Raw genomic sequence first — 26,646 nt, 5'->3', positions numbered from 1 at the left:
TGGAATTGTATTTCCTCTTCAGCGCCGTTTCTTGGTGTGCCCATGGTTTATTTGTTAGTGACAATTGCATAAATGTCATCGTTAAACGCGGGAATGCAAAATGGTTTAATAAATCTTAACGTCCCGAGGAAACTTTTTGTTCTTTTTTAAAAATACAATCTTTTAAACGTCTTAACGAGCTTTTAGTTAATCAAGAGCCACCCATCCATTTATATTCCTTGTGAGTGGAAAGGAAAACAAGGCATTAATTGTAAACATTCTTGACAGTCCATATTGTTTTTGCTGTTGTCGAAGTCGTGGATCTCCTCTGTGGCTACCAAAAATACGATTATTATAGCACTTGTAGCATAACTTAAACCTCGTTACGATATGCGATCAATAATGTAAAGGGCGTTCAAAATGTACAATGACTTTGCCATTTAACCTAAACTTGCTAGTTTGACTGGCAGCAGCATCGATAAATCACCAGCTCTCCAAGGCACCGTAATTTGCATCTTCACACCAATCAACTTTGAGCAGTGGGGAAGGGTGAGGCTGGATATGCACAGATCAAATTAATTGGACTTGCGCATCACAGATTTCTCTACCCCACATGCCAACACTAATCTCCCGATTTAACGAAACCTTCATCCTTCGACACCAGGTGTATCAGATAGTGAGAAAAATCAGAAGCTTGTCAGTCTCTTTTCAGTCAGCAGGAAGACAAAAGCAGACCGCGTTTGTGTTGATATGGTAAACATTCAAGTTGAAACTTACAAGTCATTCATCCAATAAGCATTTCTGAAAGGTGCTTGAAAGCCCCCCCCCCACCCCCAGTTTTAAACACATTGTAGTTTGTTTTGACTCTGCCATAGTCGGATGCATCAGCAAGGGAGATGAGGCTGAGTACAGGGCTACAGTGCGAAACTGTCACATGGTGCGAGCAGAATCATCTGCAGCTTAATGTGAAAAAGACTAAGGAGCTGGTGGTGGACCTGAGGAGGGCTAAGGCACCGGTGACCCCTGTTTCCATCCAAGGGGTCAGTGTGGACATGCTGGAGGATTACAAACACCTGGGGATACGAATGGACAATAAACTGGACTGGTCAAAGAACACTGAGGCTGTCTACAAGAAGGGTCAGAGCCGTCTCTACTTCCTGAGGAGTCTGAGATCCTTTAACATCTGCTGGACGATGCTGAGGATGTTCTATGAGTCTGTGGTGGCCATTGCTATCATGTTTGCTGTTGTGTGCTGGGGCAGCAGGCTGAGGGTAGCAGACACCAACAGAATCAACAAACTCATTCGTAAGGCCAGTGATGTTGTGGGGTTGGAACTGGACTCTCTGATGGTGGTGTCTGAAAAGAGGATGCAGTCCAAGTTGCATGCCATCTTGGACAATGTCTCCCATCCACTCCATAATGTATTGGTTAGGCACAGGAGTACATTCAGCCATAGACTCATTCCACCGAGATGCAACACTGAGCGTCATAAGAAGTCATTCCTGCCTGTGGCCATCAAACTTTAGAACTCCTCCCTCGGAGTGTCAGACACCCTGAGCCAATTGGCTGGTCCTGGACTTATTTCCACTTGGCATAATTTACTTACTATTATTTAATTATTTATGGTTTTATATTGCTATATTTCTACACTCTTCTTGGTTGGTGCGACTGTAACGAAACCCAATTTCCCTCGGGATCAATAAAGTATGTCTGTCTGTCTGTTTTCCCACATCCCTTCACTTTATAATGTCTTAAATAGTGTTGTTCGAAAACAACAAAGTTGAAGTTCAAACTAAATTTTATTATCAAAGTAAGTACCTGTCAACAAATACTACCCTGTAGAACAGAGAACTACAATAGAATCAGTGAAAAACTGCACACAGAGACTGACAAATTGTGCAACTACAATGAGAAACAAGTAATAATAAGTGAGTAAATTAATAATACCAAGAGTTGTAGAGTCCTTGAAAGTGAGTCCAAGGGTTGTGTTCAATAATGAGATCAGTGTTTTGGTGAGTGAAGATGTCCACACTGGTTCAAGAGCTTAATGATTGAAGGGCAATAACTATTTCTGAACTTGGTGGTATGGGATCTAAGGCTCATGTATTTCCTTCTTTGATGGTGGCAGCAAGAAGAGAGCACGGTGGGAGTCCTTGGTGATTCACGTGGCAGTGCTCTTTGTAGATGTGCATAATAGTAGGGAACACTTCTCCTGTGATGAACTGGGCTGTAGCCACCATTTTTTTTGTAGGCTTCTCCATTCCTGGGCACTGGAGTTTCCATACCAGATCAGTTAGGGTACTCTCCACTGTGCATCCATAGAACCTTGTCAGAGTTTTAGATGGCATGCCAAACTTGTGCAAACAAGTACAAGTATTGCTGTGCCTTCTTTGTGATGGTGTATATGTGCTGGATCCAGGACAGATCCTCTGATATGATAATGTCCAGGAATTTAAAGTCACTGATCCTCTCCACCTCTGATCTCCGGCTCATGGCCCCCAAATCTCTTCCTCCTTTAGTCAATAATCAGCTCTTTGGTTTTGCAAACATTGTGTGAGAGGTTGTTGTTATTGCACCACTCAACTAGATTTTCAATCTCCTTCCTATATGCCAATTTGTCAACAACAATGGTGCTGTCAGCAAACTTGAATATGGCATTGGAGCTGTACTTAGCCGTACAGTCAGTACCCGAATGTGCTACCTATTCTTCACTATAGTGAATGAAATTTCCATTAAGTGGCAATTTACATTAAATGAAATCGATTGGACTGAGAAAGTGTGAATTGAATGTTAGCTAACCATGGAATGTGCATTGAATACTCCTCTAATCACGACGCCAAATTCAGTCATAGATATTGAATCCAGTTTTGTTTTAGACATGCTTATGTACATCATTCCAATATTTATATTATTCTCAATTCACTATTTACAAATATACATTAAAATATTGCCTTCCCTTTCCAGGATGCTCACCATTCCTGAAAGATCTTCAGCGAGTTAGTGAACAGTGCCTGTTCCCTCTCCAGAGCCACTCATATCCTCAGAAGAGAGGCAAGCAGCTTGGGTAGGAACCTCCATGACCTGCTCCCTGGATCTGCCTACCAGTTGTCGGCAGGTGTTTTTCTATTCACACTTCTAATTGCTTTTTGTCAAGCCACTCCTCCAGCTCGTGGTATATATTGAAAAGTTGGCTTGGTTCATGATGGAGTGTGGCCCAGGAAGGGCAGATATGAGTCTGTCTGTTCGGGAGCCAGGGTTGGATTAGTCTTTGTCTGACATTCCAACATGGGTGGCCCTGAGTTGGCATTATCTGACGGAGTCCTTGAAGCACGCAAGCCTCCATATGACGTCAACGTGTTGATCTGGGTCGTGGAGGTGCCTACCGGTTATAGGAGTAGGCCAGCAAGGATGTCCCCACCCCTCCGCATCCAGCGCCAAAGATCAGGAGGGGGAATTGAAGTGCAAGCAGAACTTGAGCAGCAGATACTCCACAAGGAACTGTGGTCCCTCGCATATTCAGTATCAAAAAAGTGCGCAGATTGCTCCAGGCCATAGAAGAGGAAAGTCCCATTCCTCATGTGACATCCGCACAGCCCTTCCTTAAAATGTAAAATTTCCACCAAAACTAGAGAGGTAATGCTTTTGGGCAGCTATAACTAGGAAAGAGAATGTACAATAAATGAGAGGATATTGAGCAGTGTAAACAAATCCTTTAAGGTTGTAGGGCAATCAAATGCTGGATAAAAACATGTAGAAATAATATAACAATATAAATAGTAGGAGGAGGCCATTCAGCCCTTCCATATTTTCTGCTATTTATTTCTGATCTTTAACCTCGGAGCCATTTTTCTCTTTTAACATCATAACCCTTCATTCCCTTAATATCAAAAATTCTGATGTCCTCTTGACTTAAAAATATTCACTCGTGAAGCCTCAGTAATCCAATGATTCACTTCCACTTTCTCATCTCAGACCTGAAAGGCTGATTCCTTATTTTGAGATTGTGATCCCTTTACCTCAATACCCCAGCAAGGGAAATCATTATCCTGCATTAATTCGGTGCAGTCTAGTAAAGATTTTATGTTTGAATTTGATCACATCTTATTCTTCAAAACTGTGGAGTGTATAGTCAAATGTAATTAATTACTCTTTACAGGACAACACGCCAGTGGCAGGAGCTTTTCTCTTTATGAGTTGAGGCATAGCATATAAGGGCAAGGACATTGTGTTGTAACTATAGTAAATGTTAGATCACGGCTTGTGTACTGCTTACAGTTCAGAATATAGTTCAGGTTTGTTATCACTGAATTCTGTGAGGTGAAATTTGTTGTTTTGCAGCAGAAATACAGTGCAAGGACAGAATAATTGTTACAAATTATAAAATCAATAAATAGTGCAAAACCAGTTGTGGATACATTAAAGAAAATGCTTACTGGTTTGGAGAGGGTGAAACATTGCAAGACATGGAAAACAGAGCAACAGTGAAAGATTGAATAGCTCAGCTCCTTGCCTTGGAACATGGAAAGTTAAGTGGAGACTTATTGACTGGTATAGAATAAATAGAAAGGACCTATTTTCTTAGCTTGGAAGTCAATAACAAAAGGCATAGATTTAAAGTAATTGTTACAGTATACCCACATACTATTGAAGGGTAATTTTCTTAGAAAACTATTCATATCATAATTTTCCATATGCAAATTGAAATTAGAAATTATTTATTATTGTAATATGTTCTGAAACATAGAAACAGAGAAAACTTACAGCACAATACAGGCCCTTTAGCCCAGAATGCTGTGCCGAACACGTACTTACTTTAGAAATTACATAGGGTTACCTGTAGTCGACTATTTTTCTAAGCTCCATATATTTATCCAGGAGTCTCTTAAAAGACCCTATCGTTTCCGCCTCCACTACCGTCGCCGGCAGCACATTCCACGCACTCACCACTCTCTGCATAAAAAACTTACCCCTGACATCTCCTCTGTACCTGCTTCCAAGCACCTTAAAACTATGCCCTCTCTTGTTAGCCATTTCAGCCCTAGGAGAAAGCCTCTGACTATCCACATGATCAATGCTTCCCATCATCTTATACACCTCTGTCAGGTCACCTCTCATCCTTTGTGGCTCCAAGGAGAAAAGGTTGAGTTCTCTCAACCTATTCTCATTAGGTATGCTACCCAATCCAGGAAACATCCTTGTAAATCTCCTCTGCACCCTTTCTATGGTTTCCACATCCTTCCTGTAGTGAGGCGACCAGACATGAGCACAGTACTCCAAGTGGGGTGGGTACTATGTAACTGCAATATTACTTCACTGCTCCTAAACTCAATCCCACGGTTGATGAAGGCTAATGCATCATATGCCTTCTTAACCACAGAAGTCAACCTGTGCAGCAGCTTTATGTGTCCTATGGACTTGGACCCCAAGATCCCTCTGATCCTTCACACTGTCAAGTCTTACCATTAATACTACATTCTGCCATCATATTTGATCTACCAAAATGAACCACCTCACACTTACCTGGGTTGAACTCCATCTGCTACTTCTCAGCGAAATTTTGCATCCTATTAATGTCCCGCTGTAACCTCTGACAGTCCTCCACATTATCCACAACATTCCCAACCTTTGTGTCAACAGCAAATTTACTAACTCATTCCTGCACTTCCTCATCCAGGTCATTTATAAAAATCATGAAGAGAAGGTGTCCCAGAACAGATCCCTGAGGCACACCACTGATCACCAACCTCCATGTGGAATATGACCCTTCTACAGCCACTCTTTGCCTTTTGTGGGCAAGCCAATTCTGGATCCACAAAGCAATGTCTCTTTGGATCCCATGCTTCCTTACTTTCTCAATAAGCTTTGCATGGCGTACTTTATCAAATGCCTTGCTGAAATCCATATATACTACATCTACTGCTCTTCCTTCATCAATGTGTTTAGTCACATCCTCAAAAACATCAATCAGGCTCGTAAGGCACGACCTGCCTTTGACAAAGCCATGCTGACTATTCCTAATCATATTATGCTTCTCCAAATGTTCATAAATCCTGCCTCTCAGGATCTTTTCCATCAACTTACCAACCACTGAAGTAAGACTCACTGGTCTATACTTTCCTGGACTATCTCTACTCCCTTTGAAAAAGGGAAAAACATCTGCAACCCTCCAATCCTCTGGAATGCTTCCAACAGCATTGATGTTGCAAAGATCATCACCAGAGGCTCAGCAATCTCCTCACTCACCTCCCACAGTAGCCTGGGGTACATCTTGTCCAGTCCTGGTGACTTATCCAACTTGATGCTTTCCAAAATCTCCAGCACATCCTCTTCATATCTAAGTGCTCAAGCTTTTCAGTCTGCTGCAAATCATCCTTACAATTGCCAAGATCCTTTTCCGTAGTGAATACTGAAGCAAAGTATTAAGTACCTCTGCCATCTCCTCTGGTTCCATACACACTTTTCCACTTTCACACTTGATTGGTCCTATTCTCTCATGCCTTATCCTTTTGCTCTTCACATACTTGTAGAATGCCTTGGGGTTTTCCTTAATCCTGTCTGCCAAGGCCTTCTCATGGCCCCTTCTGGTTCTCCTAATTTCATTCTTAAGGTCCTTCCTGCTAGATTTATAATCTCTAGATCTCTATCAGTACCTAGTTTTTTGAACCATTTGTAAGCTTTTCTTTTCTTCATGACTAGATTTACAACAGCCTTTGTACACCATGGTTCCTGTACCTTACCATCTTTTCCCTGTCTCATTGGAATGTACCAATGCAGAACTCCACACAAACATCCCCTGAACATTTGCCACATTTCTGCTGTACATTTCCCTGAGAAAATCTGTTCCCAAATTATGCTTCCAAGTTCCTGCCTGATAGCCTCATATTTACCCTTACTCCAATTAAACACTTTCCTAATTTGTTTGTTCCTATCCCTCTCAAATGCTATGGCAAAGGAGATAGAATTTTGATCACTATCTCCAAAATGCTCTCCCACTGAGAGATCTGATACCTGTCTTGCGTACTGCTCATACAGATCAAATAATTTCATGGTGCATTGAAGTAAGACAATAACAGAATCCAGAATAAAGTGTAACATCAACAGAAAAAGTGCAGGACAGTTTAAATAAGAAAATAATGCGGTAGATAGCGAGATCAACTTAACATATTAGGGAACCATTCAATAGTCAATACGATTGGGTAGAAGCTGTCCTTGAGTCTGATAGCAACTGCTTTTAGAATTTTTTAATCTTCTACCCTATGGAAGGGGGAGCAGAGAGAATGCCTGGGATGGGTGGGGTCTTTAGTTATGCTGGTTGCATTACTGACATAGCAAGAAGTATAAAGAGTCCCTAGCAGGGAGGCTGGTTTCTGTGATGTGCTGATCTGTGTTGACAACTCTTTGCATTTTCTTGTGGTCATGTACAGAGCAGTTGTTATTCCAAGATAGGATGCATTGATATAAATTAGTAATGGTCAACAGGAACATGCCAAATCCCTGTAACCTCCTGAGGATGTAGAGCCTTAGGTGAGTTTTCTTGGCCATGCTCTCTATATGGTTGGAGCAGGGCAGGCTGTTGGTTAATAGGGCTCCTATTAACTTGAAGCTATCAATGCTCATAACCTGAACACTGTTGATGTTGCAATCAGGAGCAATTCCTTTTCATGCAAATTCTTTCCAAAAGTTGAAAAAATTTATTGCTTCATTCACATTTTGTGTTAGTCTGGTTATTTATTATCTCACATAAATCCCAAAAGAGTGAGATTTTATTCCAAATCTCAAATTCTTTGAAAATGAATTATGAATTCCATAAAAGAGGATTTCATTGCTGGAACACCCATAATACGGGGTTACATTGGAAAAGGATTAATGGGCAGTACAGTGAGGTCCTGGACACCAGTGTTGTTTCTGTGTAGTTTGCAGGTTCTCTGACTGGATTTCGCTAGTGGGCTCCAGTTCCATCCCACATTGTAATGATACTCAGGTTGATAGGTTAATTGGTTACGTCATGTTGCACTGATGCAGATAAATGATAGAATAACCAGTCTGGAGTTGGTGGTCTTATGAAAGTGAATGGTCTATAGCAAATTAGTTTGAGGAATGGGATTGATGAACCCCATGGGCCAATAGCCTTTTTTCTCACAACAAATATAAAAATGTTTTTTCCAGGTAATTATCTTGAATTCATTGCTTGCAAGCAGGACAGGTGGATGGATGAATGAGTATATGAAGCAATGTCATGTGCAAGTCTAAGCACCTAACCCAGGAACGTGGAATCACTTTGGAAGTTCCCTTTTGACTTGCACAGCCGTGCTGGATTGAAAGGCTTTTATTTTTGTCGTAATTTTTCTATGATTATTTTGTCCAATGTAGCTCAAAAATAAGAATTTATACAATAATATTTCATGCACAGTGCTAGAAATAGCTCAAATTGGACATGAACTCACCCAATTTGGTAACAGACTGGCTTTATCTATAGGGCGCAAAAGCAAGCCCAAGGAGAAAATTTTATTAAAACTTAAATTTCATATAACACCTTCAGAAGAGACTTGTAGAATTAATGACCTGATGACCTGGGACAAACAGTTGTCTGGGTGGAATAGCCGCTAAGAGACAACAAAAGACTAAAAATGATTCAGCTTTGCAAAGTAAGCAGTGATTGACTATTATAAATAGTCCTATTACTAAGAATGGGAGACTGATCCTCTTTTCATTGGATGGATGTAACACCTTAATGACAGTCATCAAAAATGGAAGTGCCTATGATCCTATTCACTGTCAAGTTTATTGTTATGAAAAATTATGTTAAATCAAAGAAATACCAGGAACATTCTAAATGCTTAGCTCCAATTCAGAAATCTCCTGCACTGTGCACACAAATGAAACCATTCTGAAAATGTGCAATTGGTCACTACAATTAAAAGAGCAGAACCAAAGCTGTCTGGATATTTAGCTGAATAGTGCCTACTGCTGATGATATGAACGATGTAATTAAAGACAATGTCATGGACTCAGAAGTATCCTTTTCACAAATTACAATAGTTGTGATTGTTTGGATCAATCACTCAAGCCTCAGGATATTTCTACAAGAATTCCTTAGGATAACCATCTTCAGCTGCTCATCAGTGATCTTCTGTCCTAAGGTCTTATGGTGGGATGTTTGGTCATGATTTCATAACGTTAAAATCCATTCGTGGGAATTTCAGAAATGAAGTAGTGTATGCCTATTTGCAACTTTCAGAACTGGCTTATGTGGTTAATAACATTCATGCCACTTACATACCAGGGAAGAACTACTTACAAAAAGAGAGAGTCGGACTATCTATCCTTGGCATTCAGTTGCATTACTATTACTACATCTCCCCTCAATACATCTTAGAAGTCACCATTGACCAGAAATTCAACGTCACCTGCCACATTCATACCTTTGCCATAAGAACAGGCATGAAGCTGGGTAAGCTGTTGAGGTACTCATCTCCCATCATCAACAGGGCACACATTGGAAGGAGATTCGGTCCATCACTGTCACACGTGGGTGCAGTGTCTGCCACCTACCAAGTGCACTGCAGTTGCTGCCTAGGCTGTAACAATGACATCTGTCAAACTTTGAGTTTCCAACATGAAAGGCCAAAGGCAGTAGGAGGATTGCAATGAAAACTCATATTTATTATCTCTTTCCATACAACAAAGAAAAAGACATTTGTACCATTGGGCATATGCCAATAGATGGATGAATTCCATCCTCACTAGAATTTTCTCTTACCTGTTGTCCTCATATTTTCATTATCCCCAGATTTTTCCATTCACCCACACGTTAGGGCAAATTCCGGTTTTCCAACTTGTACACTTTTGGGATCAGGAGGAAACATACGCAGTTACAGGGAGAGTGCAAACTCCATGCATACAAGACTGGAGGTTAAGATTGAATCTGTGCGCACATGTTTTCAGGCAGCAGATGTGGCAACTATTTCACTGTGTAGCCCATTGTAACTCTATAAGATGCTCACCTGCCTGACTTAGAAATGTATCATTATCCCTTCATTGTCACTGGGACTAATCCTGGAACTTCATGCTCAATAGAATTGTGGGAATACCAGAAGGACAGCAATGGTTTGAAAAGGTGGCTTACCATCACTTCTAAGGGTAATTAGAGATGGACAATAGAAGCTGATATTGCCAGTGACATCCACTTTCTAAAACATAAATTAATTAAGTTGAAACATAGCTCTAACTCCCAGTACTGATTGCACAAAACAAAGTAATTACAAAGCACTGCCATTGGCAATTATGATTTGAAGAACTTTCTTAAGATCAGGCAGAAGAGATATAGCATTTTCACTGATGAATAAACATATATTGGATACATGAATGTGCCTTGAATTACCTGGAAATTTATTTGAATTATTAAGCATAATCAATGCAAACATGCTTCTCAAAGTTAGTCCAGAATCACTAAGTTATGCAGTATAAAAATATGCGGCACAGTAGTGTAGTGGTTAGCGCAACGCTTTACAGTACTGGAGACCTGGGTTCTATTCTCACTGTAAGGAATTTGTATGTTCTCCCCATGACTGCATGTGTTTCCTCTGGGTTCCTCCCACAGTCCAAAGATGTACCGGGTAGTAGGTCCTTGTAAATTGTCCCATGATTAGACTAGGGTTAAATTACCTGGAGGGCCTATTCTGCACTGTATCTTAATAAATAAGTACATACATACGTACATAAATACAAAAAAAAATGTTGTTCAGCTCACTATACCCATGCTAACATGATGTGCTCATCTGCTCTAATCCCAGTTGCTGTCACTTGGTCTGTTGTCTTCTTGTGCCTTGGCTTGCCGGGATACTTCTTGTACCATATAGCCTACTGTATAATATGGGACTATTTTATGTTGTAGTAACACGTTATTGAGCATGTGCTATTGGGCGCGTATTGATCTTTATATCTGTGTTCAGTTCGGGTTCCGTAAGTAAAAATCCCTGTTAACTTAGCTCCATATTTATATTTTTATAAATCAAAAGCGTTTTTATTTATAGTTTTGTTGTGCACACATACACAACGCTTCTTAAATGCTGTAAGAATTCTCTTAGTAAAAAAGTGAGAGGAGATTTGATAGAGGTAAGAGGTACAGATATGGGTAAATGCAAGCAGGCCTCTTCCATTGAGTTTGGGTCTGGAGGACCTGAGTCATATGGAAAGACTGAATGGGTTAAAACTTTATATCTTGGAATGTAGAAGGTTGAGAGGAAATTTGATAGAGGTATACAAAATTATGAGGGATACAGATATGGGTAAATGCAAGCAGGCTTTTTCTGTCGAGGTTGGGCGGGGCTACAATTAGACGTCATGGGTGAAAAGTGAGACGTTTAAGGGGAACATGAGGCGAAACTTCTTCATGCAGACAGTAGTGAGAGTGTGGACTGAGTTGCCAGCGCAAATGGTGCATGTGAGCTCGATTTCAAAGTTTTAGAAAAGTTTGGATAGGTACATGAATGATAGAGGTATGAAAGGCTGTGATCTTGGTGCAGGTCAATGGGAGTAGGAATTTTAAATGGCTCAGTGTGTACTGGATAGGCAAAGGGCCAGTTTTTGTGCTGTACTTTTCTATCACTCTATGTATTAAATTCATATTTACTAATATCATAGAATCATGGAACGCTGCAGCGCCAAAACAGGCCCTTCAGCCCATCTAGCCCATGCCAGCTATTAATCTGCCTAGTCCTGCACGTGGACCATAGTACTCCATACCCCTCCCATCCATTTACCTCTCCAAATTTCTCTTAAATATTAAAATTGAGGCCAATATGCCAAAACCTTTCTTTACAACCCTATCTACCTGTGATAGCACTTTCAAGGAATTATGGATCTGTAACCTCAGATCCTTCTGTTCTGGCACACTCCTCAGTGCCCTACTGCTCACCATGTAAGACCTACTCTGATTGGTTCTTTTAAATGAATCTGTTTCTATACATGATAATACTCCTTTCAAAGTTATGGATTCCTTTAAATACCTAGGCATTATAATCACTAAAAAATATAAGGATCTTTATAAAGCTAATTTTGTTCCCTTGGTAGATTCTATGAAGTATTTATTTAGCAGATGGAACCCACTTACGTTTTCACTTGCTGGCTGCATCCATATAGTCAAAATGACGATTTTACCAAAACTTTTATATTTATTTCAGAATATCCCTGTTTTTTGACTAAGAAGTTTTTTTGATCAAATTGATTCTATTATCTCATCTTTTATTTGAAATGATAAAAGACCAAGAATTGGTAAATGTCACTTACAAAAAATTGAAAAAGGACGGAGGTTTTGCTTTGCCTAATTTAAGAATGTATTACTGGGCTGTTAATGTGTGATATATGTCCTTTTGGTTATATTGGGTTGATAAGAATGAGCGGCCAATTTGGGTAGATTTGGAATTGAAAGCTGTGAAGCAGTTTTATTTAACTTCGTTATTGGGAGCTGCTCCACCTATACAATTAGCTAAAGTTGCTAATTTAAATTTATACCCTGTGTTTAAGTATTCTTTACAAATTTGGCTCCGGTTCCGTAATTTTTTTAATCTTAAAAAACTTAAACTTTGTAGTTTAATTTATCGAAACTATTTTTTAAGCCTTCTTTGAGTGATCCAATTTTTTTATTTTGGAAAAATAAAGGTATTAATTCTTTTCTGGATCTATTTAAAGAAGATAGACTGATGTCTTTTGAACAATTAGTTGATAAATATTCTCTTTCATATTCACACTTCTTACAATGCCTTCAAGTTAGACATTTCTTACAAAAATATTTAAGTAATTTTCCTTGCAAATTAGAGGCCGACCTGTTAGATACTATAATGAGTATGAACCCTTTGATGAAGGGTTCCATTGGAAGAATTTATAATTTACTACTACAATGGGATAAGCGCCCTTTTTTTAAGATTAAACAAGATTGGGAAAAGGAACTTAATTTGACTTTTATAACGGAGGACTGGATGTGGATCTTGAAGTTGGTTAACTTTTCCTCGATTTGTGCTAGCCATTCATTGATTCAATTTAAAATTGTACATCGTTATTATTTGATGAAGGAGAGATTGTCTAAAACCTTACTCTGATTGGTTCTCCCAAAGTGTGACACCTCACACTTGTCTGCATTAAATTCCATCTGCCATTTTTCAGCCCATTTTTCGTTCTGGTCGGACCCCACTGCAAGCTCTGATAGACTTCCTTGCTACCCACTACACCCCTAATCATTCATCCATAAATTTGCTGATGCAGTTTACCACATTGTCATCCAGATCTTTGATATAGATGACGGACAACAACGAACCAAGCACCGATCCATACAGTACACCACCAGTCCCAGGCCTCCAGAGACACAACCATCTACAACCACTCCCTAACTTCCCCCATGAAGCCAATATCTCATCCAATTTACTACCTCATCTTTAATGCCAATCACTTTGACCAACCTCCCATGCGGGATCTTGTCAAAGGCCTTGCTAAAGTGCATCTGGACAACATCCACTGCCTTGCTTTCATCGGCTTTCTTGGTAACTTCCTTGAAAAACTATTAGACTGGTTGGAAATGACCTACCACGCACAAAGCTATGTTGACTATCCCTAATCAGTCCCTGTCTATCTAAATACTTATATATGCGGTCCCTTAGAAGACCTTCCATTAACTTTCCCAATATTGATGTCAAGGTCACTGGCCTATAACTTGCTGGCTTAATCTTAGAGCCTTTCTTAAATAAGGAAAACCATTGGCTCTCCTCCAATCCTCTGGCACCTCATACTTGGCTATGGATGTTTTAAATATCTCTGCTAGGTCCCCTGCAATTTCTGCACTAGCCTCCCACAGGGTCTGAGGGAACATCTTGTCAGGCCTGGAAGTTTATCCGCCTTAGCTTGCCTCAAGACAGCAAACATCTGCTCCTGTCTAATTTGTATAGGGTCTATTCCCTCGCTGCTACTTTGCCTCATTTCTATAGAATCTGTGTTCTCCTGAATAAATACAGATAAAAAATTCCATTTAAATTCTCCTCCATCTCTTTCAGCTCCATGCATACATTACCACTCTGATCTTACAGAGGACCAATTTTGTTCCTTGCTCTTAATATATCTGCAGAAGCCCTTAGGATTCTCCTTCATCTTCTCTGCTAGAGCAACCTCATGTCTTCTTTCACCTCTCCCAATTTTCTTCTTCAGTGTTCTCTTGCATTTCTTATACTCACCAAGTACCTCGTATGTTCCTACCTGCCTCAATATCTCTTGGAAAGTCCAAGGGTCCCTTTTATTCTGACAGATACATACAAGCTTTGTACTCTAAAAATTTCACTTTTGAAGGCTTTCCACTTACCAAGTGCAACTTGGTCAGAAAACAGCCTGTCCCAATTCACAGTTACCATCTGGGAATCTCATTCTCATTGGCAAAACCCCCTTTCTGTTCCCTTAACCAACCAATCCCCGATCACTACAGCTTGCCTCTTTTCCCCTCTTCTCTTCTGAGCCAGACTCAGTGCCAGAGACCTGACCATTGTGGCCTTTTACTGTTAAGTCATTCCCCCCATCCCCAACAGCGTCCAAAGAAGTATACCTGTTGCTGAGGGGAACGGCCAGAAAGGTACTCTGCACTGGCTGCCTATCCCCCTTCCCCTCCAGTCATCCAGTTACCTGTGTCCTGCACCTTGGCTGTAATTACATCCCTGCATGCCCTGTCTATCAACCTCTCAGCCTGTCAAATGATCCGGAGTTCATCCAGTTTCAGCTCCAACTGCCTCCAGGGTCTGTTAGAAGTTACATCAGGACGCTAAAGGTCTTCCTGCCTTCCTGCATCCTGCAAAAGGAGCATTCCACTATCCTGACATCGCCACTGTTCTAAAATGTATAATAAAAAACAAAGAAAGAATAAATAACGAAAAGAAATCTACCCACAGCCTACACCTCTCTTTGCCAAAGCCTCAACTTTCGCACTAACACTGTCCCACTCACACAATGGCTACTCTATTTAAACCTAACTTCTTTTTATTGGACCTTGCCAGTTATTGACCTTGCTAGTTATGTGCAATCCACTGTCTTCTTGGGAATTGCGATGTGCAAAATATGCAGACTGACCCTGCTTGCTTCTTTTAAACACTCTCTCCTGCAACACAATCCCATGTCTCCTCGGGAACTGTGGCTTGCAAGATGATTTGATTTGTTACTTTCAAACCTATATAATGTAATGACCAATTTATAACAGAAACTCTACAGGATTGTTACAAGTAGTAGAGCACAACAGTGATTCTAAAGACTAAGTAAAGAATACTCGAGTAATAATAGCAATTATTGGTAATTTTAAATTGTTGAGCAATATAATGGAACTGTATAATATGTAATGACTGGTAACTAAACAAAATATGTCATGTAACATTAAACTTTCAATGTAATAGCAGACCAACTCATCAAAATTGAACAACAAAGCAAAGACTAAGGAATAATCAGAATAATAAATCTACAATTTTCTGGAGAATAAAACATATTTGTCAGTATCATGATCCATTTGCTTAGAATCTGAGGAATTGCTACTGACTCATTAGAAACTACTCTTCAGATTGTCTTTGTAGTACGTATACAGATAACATTTCTACGCTGACTCAACTTGCCATGCAAGATCTATTTTGGGAAGTGAAGGTTTTTGTTCTGTTGTCATGTGCTCAATGATAAAAAAGAACAAAAAAGCCTGTACATGCTGGAAATCTGAAAATAAAGCAAAATTACTGGAAATACACGACAATTCAACATTATCTGTGGAGAGGGGAGCAGAGATATAATTTCAGGAATATGACCTGTTAGAACTGATTGAAGTTGAACATAAGATGTTATACATGCTGAAAACATCTGTTGTGGAACAACAGGTGACCTAATAAACTCTTCTTGGGCTTTCAGTTGGGTACAGGTATTGATTATAACCAACATTTCGATGACAAACTCGGCCATCTTCTTCAGGGATGATGCCTGAGTTTGTCTAGTCCAGTGGTATTCATAGCCTCGTAGTCCATCCCTCCTGATTGGTTAGCCCTCACCCAATCAGGTTTCTGTTCTCCAGAAACTGGCGATAGCAGAATACTGCATTCACAATGGCATAGGATTGACTTCGATAGCACAAAACTACTGTGCCATGTCAATGGCTTTTGGGACCACTTGGTAAAGGAAACAATTGAAATAAAGTTAGGAGAAAAGAATTTTAGCAAAGACGAAGGTCTCGCTCTAAGTAAGATCTGGAATTCATTTGTGAACAAGGTGGGATCGTGCAAACCTGATTGGATAAGGACTAACCAATCAGGTTAGTCCTTAGGACTATGGAGCATAAATATCACTGGACGAGACATACCCAGGGATCATCCCTGAAGAAGATGGCAGAGTTTGTCATCGAAACATTGGTTATAATCGATATCTGTACCTGGCTGGAAGCCCGAGAAGAGTTTACTCATCATATATGCCGGGAAAGCACTAGATCCTTTTTCAACACGTGATCTGTTTGAACATATTTAAGCTGCCCAGTTTATGCAGAGTAATTCCCAAAACTTCTTCAAAGAAAAAAGGTTTGGTTGAGCTGATTAAAATTATATTGGTTCCACTTTCTGCTCCAAGCAAAGTGAACGTTTTCTGCCTTTGAACAGTGGAAGCCTACTTAAACTTCTGCAGCTGTTTTACTTGGTCCGTGTATTTTTACAAGAACAGTTTTGCTAACTGCTGGGATTCCATTCTTGTTAGATGTCTTGCCAGATTTCAGGTGTCTTTAGGATTCTTTGCCACTGTAATGAACAATGGCACGTTGGCTGACTGTGGATAATCCATTGAGTAGATCCGCTCAGCTCATCTCTAGCCATTCAGCAAATCAAATGAAATTGCAGGCAGCACAATTATTTGCACATTAAGTCTCTCTTTTCTTCTGACTCGTCTATTATCTTAGTAAAGCAAATCCGTTTGGGGGCAGGGTTGGGCCTCAAGCTTCATCCTCCAGTAACAAGTCAAAGGTATTTTCAGAGGAAGTAAAATGAGGGGTAGTGACACTGTTGCCAAAGAGTGGTAGGAGTAAATTTCATGGACAGAGTAGTAAATGCAACCTTTGGTTTCTGCTATATCTGGGAACAAATGTAACAGACAGGCATAGGTTGCTGTGAAAAAGGTAGTTATTATTTTGATTTGCCAGTGGTTATTCTTTCCAAGATGGTGGCATGACGCAGCTTGCAGCAGCCACTCCGGAGCTGATTATCTGTTATTTGTGAAGTGGGGGTGCCGTGCGCAATCATAATCGATTGAAAACGGACGTGGGAGCACAGAGAAACATCGGGAAATCTCCAGGAAGACCTTCTTCGTTACTGCTGCTGCTGTGAGGTCCGGGTCTCTGCTGGGAAGAACAGGCCCCCAGTCCTCGGGGTTGCGTTGCCGATGACCGTTGGCGGGACCATCTTAATACGTTTGGCAGAGGATGGTGCTCGGAGAAGCTGTGCCGGAGGGGATGGTCGTTGGCTCGGAGGTTCGACGGACTCGGAGTCCTTTCGGTGTGTGCTGCGTCTGCGAGGCTGAGTCAGGCGGCGCCGTGGAAGTCCATAGCGGGGGTATTCCCTTCTGCCGCTGGCATGGGATGGAGAGTCTGTCAGGACCCTGGGGACGTGGTAACTGTGTGGTGATTTCTTTTGAACTTATAGTCCTTTAACATCTTTGGACTATTTTTACTGTGCCCATGGTCTGTTTTTTTTTAATCAATTATGCTATTGTTCGCACTGTTGTAACTATATGTTGTAACTATGTGGTTTTGTGCAGGTCTGGTAGCTTTAGTTTTTGGTCTTGTTTTTGTCTGGAGGATTTGGAGCTCCTTTCCGGGGAACGCGCTAAGACGGTAGCACGATATTAATACACAGCAGCCTCTCCGGACTCTGGATTGGGGATTGCCAAATGTTAGGTGGATTTTCTGGTGTAGTCTGTTTTGTCATATGCTTTTGTGATATCATTCTGGAGGAACGTTGTCTCATTTTTCAACTGCATTGCATTTGTGGTTTCTAAATGACAATAAACTGAATCTGAAATATGAGTTCTTATTTTTAATTTTTTGTGTGACTGTATGTTTACTTGCTACCTTATATGCGCTATATGTGCCTTCTGCTGTGTGTAACTGTTGGTACTGTGTTTTGCACCTTGGCACCATGGGAGTGCGGTTTTGTTTGGCTCTATTCATGGCTATTCATGTGTGGTTGAATGATGATTAAAGTTGAACTTGAATTTATGCAATAAGCATTTCAGTTAATGTTTGTCTTCATTCTCAATATAACAGATGTATAATCTTAAGCTTCTATAAGAATTGAGTTATTGTCTATTCCATTAGAATACTCAATTATCTTAATAAAGTTAATCTGAAACTCCTTAGAAAATAGATTTTTGCAATGCTGTATATCAAGATTGAATTGAATTGATGTGTTATGCAATGATGTAATTATTGAAAATGATATTTGTCACTTCTATATGCCAATGTGAATCTACAAAGTACAAAACTGTATGGAATATTATTTCAACTGATATCCCAAAATCAATAAGCAGACTTGGTTTTGAACTAAATTTAATGTTGCAAAAATTTAGACATCAGGGAAATAGCACAAATACTAATCATTAATGATCATTCTGTAAACTATATGTGATTTCATTATAACCTTGTTTTTCAATAATGATATCCATAAAAATGACTGAAATGAACCAAACAATTGGAAAAAGGCTGATATTGAACCCCTAAACTCATCATAAAAGAGTTAGTTTTGAGCGTGCAAGATTTGTTATGATTATTGGTATCTATACTATACCATCAGGCATTAACTTTGTACCTGAATGCATTTTAATTGCATTATTCATTATTATTTCTGAATATTCTTGTATTTACTTAAAACAAACAAAATCTAAACAAACTAAACATAATCTTTATTATTATTATTATTATTATTATTATTATTATTTTGGAATCCATTCTGTTCCACACATAATTAAAATGCAAAACCATTTTGCTGAGCCATGTTTTGTTACCGTATTTCTTAACTATGTCTACCACAGCTGTCGCTAGCACCTATATGTTAACAATTTTCATTCTATAGAAGTACACATGATTTATAATACTGATCTTTACTTGTTTTGATGTATGCTGATTTATTTGCACAATCAGATACCATTCTCTTACTCAAGATTTGATATCTTAAATCCATCAGCCAAGTGGTTAAGCACTTAGAACTTATCAGAGCTAGACAGCAGGAAAAGTTTGAGATTCTTCTTCTTCTCTTCAATCGTCTCAAACCACCATTTCCCTTCTCCATCATCTTCCTGTCTATTCTTGCTTTAATTCAGAATACATGGAACTCATGGACACATTTGAGTACTACGGTTTGCTACAGCCGCCCTTCTTTGCTTCATTCCCACCTTCCCTATTTGCCTCTTCAGCAGTCGTCCTATCTTGTTTGTTCTTTGTTGATTTTGTTCTGTCGTTTCCTAACTGCTCTGGCCTGTCTGTATTCATGATTGTGTGGCTAGGCACAGCTCAAATGCCGTCTACAAAACTGCTGAGGACACAACTATCATTGGCAGAATTTCAGATAGTGACGAGGATGTGTACAGGGGTGAGGTAGAATAGCTGGCCAAGTGACGTTGCAATAACAACCTTGCTCTCAAAGTCAGTAAGACCAAGGAATTGATTGTGGACTTCAGGAAGGTGGAGTCAAGGAACACACACCAGTCCTCATTGAGGGATCAGCAGTGGAAAAGTTGAGCAGTTTCAAGTTCCTAGGTGTCAACATCTCTGAAGATCTATCTTGGGCCCAAACATGTTGATTCAATTACAAAGAAGGCATGACAATGAGTATATTTCATTTGCATTTTGAGGAGAATTGGTGTGTCACCAAAACAAACTTGGAATTCTTACAGATGTACGGTGGAGAGCTTTCTAACTGGTTGTGTCACATCTGCTATGAAGAAGCCACTACATAGGATTGGAAAAAAGCTGCAGAAAATTGTAAGTTCAGCCAGCTCCATCATGAGCTCTAGCCCACCTAGCATCGAGGACTGCTTCAAAAGGTGATGCCTCAAAAAGACAAAACCCATCATTAAGGACCCCTATCACCCAGGCCATGCCCTGTTCTCATTGCCACTGTCAGTGAGGAGGTTACAGAAGCCTAAAGAAACACACTCAATGTTTGAGGAACAGTTTCTTCCACCCAGTATCAGATTACTTGTAATTTATTTTATTTTACACACACACACACACACACACACACACACACACACACACACACACACACACACACACACACACACACACACACACACACACACACACACACACACACACACATTTAGAGTTTTTATCATTGTGTGGTGACATCCGTTAGTCTCGCGAGACCATGGATCTGTGCCTGGACAGTCCACTGGAGTGTCCTCTCCAGGGCGCAGGCCTGGGCAAGGTTGTATGGAAGACTGACAGTTGCCCATGCCGCAAGTCTCCCCTCTCCACGACACCGATGTTGTCCAAGGGAAGGGCAAAAGCCGATACAGCTTGGCACCAGTGACGTCGCAAGAGTTGCCAGAGCGAAGTTGAAGGCAACGTCGGACTGCCTTAGGGACTCCAGCTCCGGATTTGTCCTCAGGGTTTACTCCCGAAGCCTTTCCCATGAGTGGGTATTGTGTATTATTGTGTATTGCATAATAATAAAGCAGAAAATTTCACAACATATACCAGTGATACTAAACCTGATTCTGATTCTAATTAATGAAACCTCTTACCGTAAGATCCTCCTCTTCATAATCCTCATTATTAGACTTTTGATGCTGAGTCATCAATCACCATGCCTCTTAGTACCTTCTGTAGTGTCTGTGCCCCCAATTTACCCCCGTTCGCCTAGGGTGAAACGCTGTCGCCCTGCCAACAGTGCAATACTTCAGTGTAAATATGGTGTAATGCCCCCCCAGTACACGCTCGCGACACAAATATCAGACAATACACCAAAGGCAAGTAAATAATTACAACTTTATAGTTATTTCGTTTTGATGGGTTAGTAGAAACAGATAACTTAAAGGCGCCAAATCAGTAAGTCTATCAGTTTGTGCACATAATATTTTAATATGTTTGATCTCACACCTTCGGTTCCATCCACAACGACTTATGAGCCTTCGGCCACCGTCCGAACCACCAACTTCCAGTATCCGCCGCCCTGGAACTGCTATCCACTCCTCACACATCCGTCCTCCTCGCTCGCCTCCCGAAAAAGACTGCGAACTCCCGCTCAGCTCACACATACAAGATAGCATAACAATTCTCCACTGGTTAGTTCTCCCCCTTATCTGCAGTCATAACCCAAACATTCCAGCTCCAGAAACCCATTACAGCATTAAGTAACATTACAGGGAAGCCATTTCATTACAACGATACAGAGAAGCCATTTTGTTAGCCTGAACAGTTAACACCACAGTTAATGGTACTGAGAGCCCTACACTTCCTTACCTCTTTTTACTTGTCAATATCTTCCATTTTCAATTTTTCTTCTTTTGAACTCTCTCAATTGGAGTCACAGAAAGCTTGAACATAGGTTGGAAAGAAGTCCTTTGGCCCAAAGTCAATGCAGACTATGGCGCCAACCAAGCTATACCCATTTGCCCATGTTTGACTCATTTTCCTTCCACCTTTCCTACTCATATACTTATACAAATGTCTTCTAAATTTTGTTATTGTACTTGCCTCAGTTACTTCCTCTGGTAGCTCATTCTATATGTACACCACCCTCTGCATGAAGAGATCCCTTTTGAATTTTTCATCTCATTTTGTCTCTCAGCTTAAACTTAGGTCTTGTAGCTTTTAGTTCCACTTCTCTGGAAAAAGATTATGTATGTGTGGTGAACTACATATACCTGTCTGGGCATGCCCCCCCCCCCACCCCCTGCTGACTGCTCCTGTGGCTCCTCCCACTGACCCCTGTATAAAGGCAATTGGAGGCACTGCTCCTCCCTCAGTCTCCAGGATGTTGTGTGATGGTCTCTTGCTGCTGACAGTGCTCTCTTCCAGCTAATAAAAGCCTATCTCTCGCCTCACGTCTCCGAGAGTTATTGATGGTGCATCAGTATGCTTACCCTGTCTACATCCTCATGATTTTATAGATCTTTATACAGTCACTTCAAACTTCTGTGTTCCAGAAACTAAAATCCTAGCCTGCCCTCAGGTTAGGATATGCCCTCATCCATATAGGCTCTCAGCTGTCGATAGCATATTTGAAACTCTGCTCTGCACTCTTTCCTATTTAAAGATATCTTACAGCAGATAGTTTGCATTGAAGGTAAGTTGTTTCTGCTCCGTTTCCTTGGGTCCAGTGAATGCAGCCATTGTGCAATATGCAGACTTTGCCATAGGTGGGGTAGAATGCTTGATAGGGTAGGTGGGTGGGTAGCGTTAGAGGTGACGAGTTCCTTAAGCTGTCTTTGCTAGGTTTCTATTCTTCCAATGATATCAAGGTTCTCTGTAATGTCCCGAATGCTTCTTCACCATTTTAGTTGATCTATTATGCAATAACTTGTGAATCACAAGCTTGGCTTTACTCTTTACAATATTGAAATGTATATTTGAAATATATATTGTCTTGCAGCTATATATAACTGTACTTACTTCTTAGCTGCTACTTCCTTAGATCATGCTAATGTTTTCAATATAAAATTCACACTGCTCATGAATTATGCCATTTTTGACTATAGTCAGCTTCTCACAGCATCTTCAACACTGATGTTCACTTTGACATGACTAACTATATCTGTACCACTGCCTCATACACCATCAAACGCTATTTTTCTTTGATTCTGCTCGTCTATAATTCAAATTAGGAGTTAATTTGCTGCCAGCAATTCTCACATAGTCATTTTGTCCTTACATTTTCTTAATAATATTTTCTGGAATCTTGGCATTACCCTTTACAATTTACAATGAGTTCACAATGACTTTCTTTAATGAGTTTTACACAGACACTATGGATGTTAATGATCTGTAATCATTTTTCGATCTAATCATTTTATTACTGGGACTCTGTTCCAAATTTATTAAAAGGCATATTACCATTGAATAGGCTTATTTTCAAAAATGTGAAGTGAAAATGACCCAAAGCATGGCTTAATGCCATGAGTTGGACAGTATGGGGAGAACATATACACAGTTAAGAAAATACCTGGCCATATGGGTAAGGATAACCATTTTGATTAGGTGCAAGTTGTACTAGAAATTCATGCCATCAATTTATTATAGTTCCTCCACCAGTTTCTTTATTTTTTATTTATTTATGCTAAGCACCACTGTGGGTTTCAATGTCACTGATTTAGAGATCCAGGCAGAACTCTGTAGCTGGACAGAATAATTCTTCTCTGGTATGACTTCCTTGATAAAAGCCTCAGGCATACGGTCGGTATAATGGAGCTTAAGTCCCTCTGGCAGCAGAACTTCTCCCTCTTCTTTTGACTTGCTCTGGTAAGGTAGCCTTGTTTTTAGATCTTGTTATCCTTCTGCTCATGGCCATGCTGAGTGCAAAGTTCAAAGTACATATATGTCACCATGTACAACCCTGAGATTTATTTTCTTGTGGGCATACTCTATAAATCTAATAACCATAACAGAATCACAGTGATTACAAAACAAAAAGTTTCCATGGTAGCATAGTGGCTAGCACAATGCTTTACCATGCTAGGGACCCGGGCTCATTTTCCACCGCCGGTTTTCATCCAGATGCTCCAGTTTCCTCCCACAGTCCAAAGACGTACTGGTTGGTAGTTCGAGCAACACACACAAGATGCTGCAGGAGCTCAGCAGGCCAGGCAGCTTCTATGGAAAAAAAAGTACAGTTGACGTTTTGGGCTGAAAACCTTGGGCATTTTGTGTGTGTTGTTTGTATTTCCAGCACCTGCAGATTTTCTCCTGTTTCTGATTGGTAGTTCAATAGGTCATTGTAAATTGCTGTACAATTAGGCTAGGATTAAATCGGGGGATTGCTGGGCCCATAGCTTGAAGGGTTGGAGGGCCTATTCCACGCTGTATCTCAATAAATAAAAATAAATAAATTTTGCCACAGAAAGGGGACCTATTCAACACAGGTTTCTTCAAAGTAATTAAAATTAGTGAAAAATATCTATCCCTCAGCATCCAACCAAATAGCATATAATGGAATATCTCTTTACAAAACTCTGGAATGGAATTATTCTTGCTGGGAAGATTAACCTTCCTGTGCATCATTCACATGATGCATGTGTGACATAGAGTTAAACAGGATCAAAGCAGGCAGTTCAGCCCCGTTTGTCCATGCTGATCAAGATGCCTAGCCAAGTTAGGCCCATTTTTCTGCATTTGGCCTATATCCCTCTAAACCTTTCTTATCCATGAACTTGTCCAAATATCTTTTAGAAGCTGAACTTGTACCTGTTCAATCACTTCCTCAGGCAATTTGTTCCATATACTCCCCTATCATCTTTTATGCTAAAAGAAAGTTTCCAGGGCGCAGGCCTGGGCAGGATTGTATGGAAGACTGGCAGTTGCTTAAGCTGCAAGTCTCCCCTCTCCACGTCAAGAAATTGTCAAAGGGAAGGGCGAGGGCCAATACAGCTTGGCACCAGTATCGTCGCAGAGAAATGTGTGGTTAAGTTCCTTAGCTGAGGCTCAAACTAGCGACCTTTGATCACTAGACCAACGCCTTAGCCACTTGGCCACGCGCCAACACAAGTTTAGCTTTAATGCAGTTATTAATTTAGGGTACTGCAGTGGTGTAGTGGATAACACAATGCTTCACAGTGTCAGCAACCTGGGTTCAATTCCCGCTGCTGCCTTTAAGGAGCTTGTACATTCTCCCTGTGATGGCGTGGGTTTCCTCCTGGTGCTCTAGTTTCCTTCCACAGTCCAAAGGTAGGTTAATTGGTCATTGTAAATTGTCCCTTGGTCGCTTGGTTAGGCTGGCATTAAATTGGGGGGATTGCTGGGTGGCATGGCACTAAGGACCAGAAGGGCTTATTCTGTGCCCTTCTGTAAATAAATAATTTCCCCTTATGAACTTGAAATGTCTCCTGGTGCCTCAGATGACTGCAAAGTCGTCTCTTCTTTATGCCGCTTCCTGGAAGCCTTGTATCTTCTTCAATCATAAACACGAGTAATTCTGTGATGGGGAAAGTCCAAAGCAACACACACGCAATGCTGGAGGAACTCAGCAGGTTAGGCAGCATCTATGGAAATTAATGAACAATTGAAGTTTTGGGCCGAGACCCTAGCAGAGCTTGCACAGATCTCATCAGCCCTTAGTGAAGATCATGATTTTATTTGCATGCTAATGAAAGATTGTAAGTATTTGTCAAGCTGAAATGGATCTTTGAACATGAAAATCAACATGCTAACTTCTGTGTTTTCCACTGTAGTATATTTAATTAGAAGACTGCCAAATTGTAGACGAGTGAATCAAACCACAATTCTGAAATGTCCAAAGCTGTGATACAAGACAGTCTGAATTAGGGCAAGGGCCAAAATCTCCTGACACAGGAACTAGCATTTTCACATGATTCCCAGGAGAATGACATGGGATCAAATCACAACACAACCTCTTATACCCTCAGGACCATGTCTTGATATTTGAGACCTTTATTCCTCTTCCAAGACTAGGATCTTTCCATACTCAATATCAAATGTTATTAGTCATTGGCCCGAAACACAAGAAAATTCAATTTCAGTGTGGTAATCCAATATCAAATATCACTTTTAAATAATTATATGATGGTTAATAATGTACTTTCAGTGACTGAATTTATTTGATGGTGACACTGCATTCAACAGCTAATATCAGCAGGGTTTTTATAACAAGCTATTGACAGGACACAGAAAGGCAGGACTGAATAACTGGAAACATAGTGGACCAGTACCCCTGCCTGACAACTCATCTTCATTCTTATACAAACCCATATCCTAGAGCCTCACCTTTGTCACCCTCCATCGATCTCCATAGCATAGAAAGCATGAAATCTGGAGGTAACATTTTATGAATTAGTTGATGGAAATTCCTTTAACCATGGCTATTAATCTCAGACAAGCTTCTCTCAAGTGGTTACGGCTGTACTGCGGTAAAAATCATGCATTTAGTTCCAATACTGATGAAGGGTCTTGATCTGAAATGTTGAGTCTGTAGATGCTGCCTGACTTGCGGAATTCCTCCAGCATTTTGTGTGTGATGCATTCCATTCCATCTGATGCCTAATCATCGAAGCGGCAGTCCACCATTTTCAACTGGGCATCATGTTTGGTTATTAATGCATTTTCTGAAGTTTTATTTAACCATGTGTATACTGTTTAGTACTTTGCTCAGAATGTGTCACGTTTTCTAGTTTTTTTCACTATTAATGTCTGTCAACATATGGTTTTCCCACTGGCTCTTTCAGCACTGTGACCTCAGGCACAGGAATAAATTGCAATGGTATTCTTACTGTTCATTACGCCACTGGCATTTAGGCCCCTCCACCTCTGGCAGTGTTCAGAGCTTCCTTCATCACGTCAGTGACTTTGTTGTGGTTTTCACTACTGTCGTTCATGCAAGTCCTGGGTGGGGACTCAGGAATACATTTTCACTCAGATGTAGAAGGATTCTTCACTGTTGTTCCCATAACAATTTTGTC

At 40.4% G+C, this 26,646-nt stretch overlaps 1 protein-coding gene across 1 annotated transcript in view; it reads left to right on the top strand.

Moving 5' to 3' along the window:
* The window catches only part of LOC140728516 (uncharacterized), a 257,010-nt gene that overhangs the window by 41,328 nt on the left and 189,036 nt on the right, over nucleotides 1-26,646 (top strand). The gene's annotated exons all lie outside the window — the stretch shown is intronic.

Source organism: Hemitrygon akajei, chromosome 5, assembly GCF_048418815.1.
Source record: "Hemitrygon akajei chromosome 5, sHemAka1.3, whole genome shotgun sequence".
Taxonomy (NCBI): domain Eukaryota; kingdom Metazoa; phylum Chordata; class Chondrichthyes; order Myliobatiformes; family Dasyatidae; genus Hemitrygon; species Hemitrygon akajei.
This window is presented reverse-complemented; position numbering and strand designations above follow the sequence as displayed.